We start from the raw sequence: 7,805 nt of genomic DNA, 5'->3' as shown, positions 1-7,805 counted from the left end.
CGACCACCTCAGTCTAACAATGCAGTTGCTGCACCGTCTTTGGATCCGTATTTGTTTGAGCAGTTTCAACAGTTCCTCGCTTCACAGCCTCATGCTATGTCAGCTTCTTCACATATAGGTTTGTCATCCTCTGGCACTTCAGGTATATCTTCGTCCATCTGGGTCTTGGATTCAGGAGCATCTCATCATATGTCTCCTGATTTGTCATCTTTTGCTTCTTTGTCTCACAATTCTTCCATTGAAATTGTGACTGCTGATGGTACACCTATGCCATTAGTAGGCGTTGGTTCTCTTGTTACATGTTGTTTATCTCTTCCCGATGTATACTATATTCCCAATCTTACACTTAATCTTGTTTCGGTCAGTCAATTATGTGAGTCTGGATACTTAGTCTACTTCTCTTCTTCAAATTGTTATGTGCAGGACCCGCGATCCCAGAGGCTGATTGGGACAGGCCGTAGACAGGGGGGACTTTATGTTTTGGATTATCTCAGAGTACCAGATGTTGCAGTATCTAGTGTGGATCTCTCTTCTTTTCGTTTGAGTCAGTCGTCTTCTGCTTTTTATTTATGGCATAATCGTCTAGGACACGTTTCTGCGTCTCGTTTGAATTTTTTAGCGTCTACAGGAGCTCTAGGAACTTTGAAAAGTCATGATATTTCTGATTGTAGTGGTTGTAAACTGGCAAAATTTTCGGCATTACCTTTTTATAAAAGTCTATCTTTTTCTCCTACTCCTTTTGATCTTGTTCATTCAGATGTGTGGGGACCATCTCCTGTTCCCACGAAAGGGGGGTCGAGATATTATGTTTCTTTTATTGATGATTGCACTCGTTATTGTTGGATTTATCTGATGAAACATAGATGTAATTATCTTGCTATTTTCAATGATTTTAAAGCTCTTGTGAAAAATCAACATTCAGCTGTCATCAAGTGTTTTCGTTGTGATTTGGGGGGTGAATACACCTCTAATGATTTTTCGCGTTTGCTTGCTTCTGATGGTACCATACGTCAAACCTCGTGTAGAGAAACCCCTGAACAAAATGGTGTTGCCGAAAGAAAACATAGACATATTGTTGAAACAGCTCGCTCTTTCTTACTGTCTTCTAATGTTCCTAGTGCATTTTGGGGTGAAGCAATTCTTACTGCTGTTCACGTGATCAATAGAATCCCAACTTCACACAATTCAGGTTTGTCACCCTTTGAAAAAATGTATGGTCATGCTCCTCATTATTCTTCATTGCGTGTTTTTGGTTGTGCCTGTTTTGTTCTCCGACCGCAGATCGAGCGCAATAAGTTGTCTCCGCGCTCTGCTCTGTGTGTTTTCCTGGGATATGGTATTGGTCAAAAAGGGTATCGTTGCTTTGATCCAATTAGTCAAAAACTTTATGTCTCTCGTCATGTTGTGTTTCTTGAACATGTTCCATTCTTTTCTATACCTGTTAGTTCGCATAATATGACACATGCAAATCTTATTCGTATTGACCCTTTCACCTCCGACACCGACGAGACTTTGCCCACGACCACACTAGAGACTCCTGCTCCTCCAAATCCCCCTACAACAACCCAATCATCTCCTGGCATCGCGGATAATCCTCCACTCTGTCAGTCCACTCGGGTTCGTAAGTCTACTCGACTACCTCATTTTGCTTATTCGTGTTATTCTAGCTCTTTCGCTTCATCTGTTGCCTCTGTTCATCGTCTCTCTGAGCCTTTATCCTATAGCGAAGCTGTTGGTAATCCACTTTGGCAGAATGCTATGGCTGAGGAACTGACTGCTCTTCATCATACTCATACATGGGATTTGGTTATGTTGCCACCCGGAAAGCACACCATTGGCTCTCGTTAGGTCTACAAGATCAAGACCAAATCTGATGGATCTATTGAACGCTACAAAGCTCGTCTTGTTGCTAAAGGTTACTCTTAGAAGCATGGCATGGATTATGAGGAAACATTTGCCCCCGTTGCTAAAATGACGACAGTTCGTACTCTAATTGCTGTTGCTTCTGTTCGTCGATGGAAAATCTCTCAAATGGATGTCAAGAATGCTTTCTTGAATGATGATCTTCATGAAGAAGTTTTTATGGCTCCTCCTCCTGGTGTTGCTCACCAACCTGGTGAAGTTTGTAGACTTCGTAAGGCTCTTTATGGTCTCAAACAAGCTCCTCGTGCTTGGTTTGAGAAATTTTCTATAGTGATTACTTCGCTTGGGTTTATTCCTAGTCATCATGGTTCCGCATTATTTGGCAAGTGTACTCCTGCAGGTTGTATACTTCTGTCTTTATATGTTGATGACATGATAATCACCGGTGATGATATTGATGGTATTGAGGCTTTGAAGTCTGAATTAGCTCGCTGCTTTGCTATGAAGGATTTAGGTTTGCTACGTTACTTTCTAGGAATTGAGGTTGCCTATTCTCCAAAAGGTTATCTTTTATCTCAGTCAAAGTACATAGCAGATCTGTTTGAGCGTGCACGTCTAACTGATAACAGAATAGTTGATACTCCTCTTGAGACCAATGCTCGGTACTCTCTGTCAGACGGACCTCCTTTGCCAGATCCTACCTTATACCGTACTGTTGTTGGCAGCTTGGTTTATCTCACTGTGACTCGTCCAGATATTGCGCATGCTGTTCATGTAGTAAGTCAGTTTGTCACTGCACCAACTACAGTTCATTGGGCTGCTGTTCTTCGCATTCTCAGGTATCTTCGGGGAACTCAGTTTCATAGTCTTTTGTTTCCCTCTACTTCCTCCTTAGAGCTGCGTGCATACTCTGATGCTGATTGGGCTGGCGATCCCACGAATCGTAAGTCAACCACTGGCTTGTAGAAGTATTTTTCTTGGAGATTATCTTATCTCTTGGAAAAGTAAGAAACAATCTGTTATCTCTAGATCTTCTACCGAAGCCGAGTATCGTGCTATGGCGTCAACTACTTGCGAGATTGTTTGGTTACGTTGGTTGCTTGCGGATTTCGGTATTCTTCTTTGTCATCCTACTCCGTTATATTGTGATAATCAGAGTGCAATTCAGATTGCACGCAATTCAGTTTTTCATGAGAGGACAAAGCACATTGAGATCGATTGTCACGTCACTCATCATCATCTCCAGCTTGGCACCATCACGTTACCTTTCGTTCCTTCTTCTCTGCAGATAGCTGATATGTTTACCAAGGCACATTCCGCTTCGCGCTTCCGTTTTTTGTCTGACAAACTCTCCATGCTTTTAGCTGTAGCATCGTGAGTTTGAGGGGGATGTTAGAATATAATATATTATTGTTAGCTCTTAAGGGTAGATTAGTCATTTATTTTTTTTTTGTTTACCCTAGGTATATAAACATATTCTCTTTGTATTCTTTATTCAGTTTTACAATATTACGACTTGAGCTTTCCTCTCACTCTCTATTTCTTCATTAATGACCTCTGCTGTGTCTCACATCCATGCCTCCTATTTAAGCTTGGAAAAGCTTTGCAGTGGGAGATTTTATTAAGGTTGTATTTGTGTATTAAGTCACAATTGTTGTCTTCACATCGTATTTGGACCAAGGAAAAATGTAGGGGGTTTTGGATGTATTATTAGGACAAAGTATGTTGCTTATCTTTGGTACATAGAAATAAAAATGCACAGCCAAAAGAGATCGAAATGCTCGTGATACTTCTAATGATATAGTCCTGGAGGCTGAATATGTCTCGCCTACATAAAAGTCAGTATAATTAGTAAGTGTGAAAGAATCCAGTATGCTGTCCAGGTACCCTTTCATATGAAGCCCTTGTCAATAAAGGTGATGCATGAACTCTTCATTATAAATTTTCTGCAATTATTGGTATTTTATTTTGGTGTTCTACTTCATTTTTCAGGTTGTTAATTACGACATTTCTCACGTCCTAAAATAACAAAGGTATCCAGTTAATGTAGAAAATGATGTAGTATCAATTTCTGTAGATATATGTAAAGATATTCCTTAATCTACGAATTCATAGATTTCAAATCTTTCTGATACATTAGTGCTTCATATCCATACACTGATCGAATACGTGCAAGCGTCTCCCCAACATACCGAATGATCTAACAACAAGTGTTGTAAAAGAATCCTGCCGAAACTTGTCCCAAGTATCCTAAGAGGTTGTAGAGAACTTGAAGAGACAAAATATGAATGAATTTCCGCATTTTCTCGAAGAAGGCTCCAAAAGCTTTTGAGCATTTAGTGTAAAGAATAAAGCAAGGTTTTCTTGGAATTGCCCGTGTCCACTCTGTGTGGTGGTGGTTCTGTTATTTGGACTTCCATGATAATACCATGCTCAAGCTTTGTTGCTTAAGCTGTCTCAATAATCTTGACTATTTCTTCATCATTGTTGTTCACCATCAATATTTCCGAATCACAAATTGCAAAAGGAAATATTCAGGCCTTGGATGGATGTTTTTTTAATATTGAGAAAATGATTAATGAGATGTTTTAATAGGGTATTTATTATCCACAACATAAATATAGTTACACATTTTGTTTTTCTGATAAAATAATAAGAGTGTTTCAATTCCATTTATAAATATATACTTGGGATATTAAAACTTAAATTACGTTTACAATTCCGATTATAATTCAAAGTGTTCGAAAATTGTTATTGTTTTTCTTAATGACTTGAGAGCTCGTGTCCATTGAGTAAACTTTCGTACTCACACAATAGACTGCAAACAACGTTAGTCATGTAAATCATACTGGACGAACCATGTGTGACAAGTTCATCCGTTAAAGTATTGGTATGGGGAATTAAACTTCTGACCATTAGTCAAATATTCATTTACTCTACCACCTTGATATCATCATTAGGGTTTTTCTTTTGTTTTCTTTATGGGAAGATGAATCAAATCTTAATTTATTGGTTTGGTTTTAAATTTTTGGAAATAAAATAAGAAAATATTATTCTCTATGTCCATCAAATGAAAACAAAGCCCATAATTGAAATGTCCAAACTGAATCCCCATACATCTCATGAAGTCCAAAAGCAAAACGAGTGTAAGCTCAACCGGGCCTACTTAAAAGACAAATAGGCCTAGGGGAGCCACGTGGGCTAATCGAGGGAAAAGAAGCCCAAAAGGTGATATCAACCAAAAAAATAGCATATAATAAAATAATAGTAATATTATTATAATATTTCTAAAAATATTTTAATAATAAATAAAAATAGACTATTTAACTATGGTATTTCAGCACATCTGCTACCACATAGTATTGTAATATAATCGACAAGATTATTTGGATAAAAGAGAACTATTAGTAGTTGGAATCCAGTAAAATTATTTGATGTTTGATTCCATAGTTAAGTTTTTAATGTATTTATTTGTTAAATAGAAAGTGAAGCAAAATCCTAAAATTTTAATCTTGGATTTAGCTATATATCAGTCTCTAATATTGTTTAAAGATTTTATAAGTATATATAGATAGAAAAGAGAAAATAGTATAATATTTGAATGAGAGTTAAAAATTTAACCGGAACAGATCTTATATTTATTAATACTATAAATTTAATGTAATGCTCCAAATATTAATATGAGATTAATGGTAATTACTGGACTAAGTCAAAGTTATAAGAAAAATGTGTAGTAGAATAAAATGAAGATTTTGACCACTAAAGTGTACACCGTGACTACATAATTAAAAAATAAATATATGCAATACACACCTCTTACCATTTATAAGAAAGGGAAAGGAAATAAAAAAGAAGAAAACTTTTCCCCCAATTCACTCACTCCTGTCACCAGTGTAGCAGCTGTCGTAAAATAGCTATAACTTCTCCGTCCGATGTCGAAACTCAAAATTTTTTGAAGGGTTGGGTTCCTAAAATCCTCAGCTTTGATTTATGTCATAAATCGTAATTTTTGAACAAGGATTCTGTTGGAAAATTTCATGTTCGCTATCTTTATTTTGATGTTCACAAAACTTGTTAATGTCCATAAACTGAAATTGATTAGGATTCGAACTTATCAGTTATCGAGCAAAAAATGAAGCTATCGAGATGCAAACTGAAAGCGCCAGCTGATCGCCCAAACTGAATCAATTCAACTGATATATCAAAGATCAGTTCAACTGATTGTCCAGCTGATAGGCAGTTCAGCAAAGACCTTAGAAATCTGGCCAGCTGATGAAGAGCTCAACTGATGAAGAGTCAAGCTGACCAGTTCAACTGAAACAGCGAAATCAGTTCAGCTGACGAGTCAACTGATTTCACCAAACCAGTTTAACATCAGTTCAACTGACCAGTTCAGAACATCAGTTGGGAACCAATCAGTTTGCAGATCACGACAAACTTATTGAATGGAATCCAGCTGCGCGCAATAAGGAAAAAGTTTTTGTCCAATCAAAGAATAATAATAGATGTTGCAGCAGTGCTTAAAGCCAAAACGTTCCAGAATGGCTGTCGAAAAGTATAAGACAAATATCTAAGAACAGATTCAAACTGCAACGTTCATATTTGATAAGTCTTGGTGTACGGTCTCATTACCTCTATAAATATCAGACCAAGATCATCAATATACAAGTGTGGAAAACACACAAGTGCATGAAGATCAAAAGAAGAGAAAAATAGGGCATGCCAAATGCTTAGTCTAGAAGCAAAATTCTCAGTGTGTGAGAACACTTTTGTGTTGTATTCATAGTTTAGTTCTCTCTCTCTCTCTCTCACACACACACAAAATCACTCACAAGTCACATATACAGAAAATTGAGCGTATTGAATAGCTGAGTGAGTCTTGCACAAAGGCGTTAAACATGTGTATGTAGTCTTTGACACATAGATGTTAAACAAGTGTTGGCTGGAAGGTGCTGCCTTCAGTCTAGACTATAAGTTTAGTTTAAGCAGTAGGATAAGTCCTAAGCTGAGTGGGTTTGTACAAATCTTTGTATAAATCAAAGCCTTCTAGTGGAACCTACCCGAGATGGTAGAAGGGATAACATAGGAGCAGTTGAAGTCTCCGAACATTCATAAACATATCTTGTGTATTTAACTTCTTAACTTTCGTTTTAAAACTGATTTGATCAGTTTGAGCTGTTATCAATTCAGTTCTCGCCATAATTTTCTTAACGAATGATTATTTAGAGTATTTTTCGCTTGGTTTAAACCAAGCTCGGTCTAATTCATCAGTGTTTACATTCTTAGAACACGAGCTATTGCATCTCAATGAGAATATTGTGTTTGAAGCACCTTCAAAGGTTCCTGAACCGATCCATCAGATTCAGTTGGATCGAAGCTGCTGTTTTTCAGTTCGTTTCTGCATAGCTTCTTGTCCAATTCGGTAAGCTTTTGCTTCTGATTTTCGGGTTTATGTGGATTATGCACTAAGAATGTCGACTTGTGGTTCAAATAAAACTTGTAGATCTATTTGTTAGCTTTCTATAGTTGCTAGAAAAATGAAATTCCAATTAGAAACAGATTTGATATAATTTTTCTACCAACGGTGTCACAATCGAACTTTTTATTTGAGCTGGGTATAAAAGCTACTGTAATTCGAGGTTATGACCTTCTTGCAGTTGTATTATGGATCTTTGGTTAAAATATAAATTGTAGATCTATGTGTTATCTTTGGAACGAGATTTAATCGTTAAATACCATTAATTATTGAATATGTAATGCACGTTTTATTGAAACTACTCATTTTTAGACTTATGTCCGCGAATTTCCTGAGTAGCAGTGTGTTCTTGTTAATTCTGAGATTAATTGGTTGGGATTCTGGATTTTGTGTTCAAATAAAAGTTATAGAACATTGTCTTGTCTTCGAAATGGTATCATATTGGCTTGATTCCATTGAGTATTGA

This window comes from Primulina tabacum, chromosome 6, assembly GCF_025594145.1.
Source record: "Primulina tabacum isolate GXHZ01 chromosome 6, ASM2559414v2, whole genome shotgun sequence".
Classification (NCBI taxonomy): Eukaryota; Viridiplantae; Streptophyta; class Magnoliopsida; order Lamiales; family Gesneriaceae; genus Primulina; species Primulina tabacum.
This window is presented reverse-complemented; position numbering follows the sequence as displayed.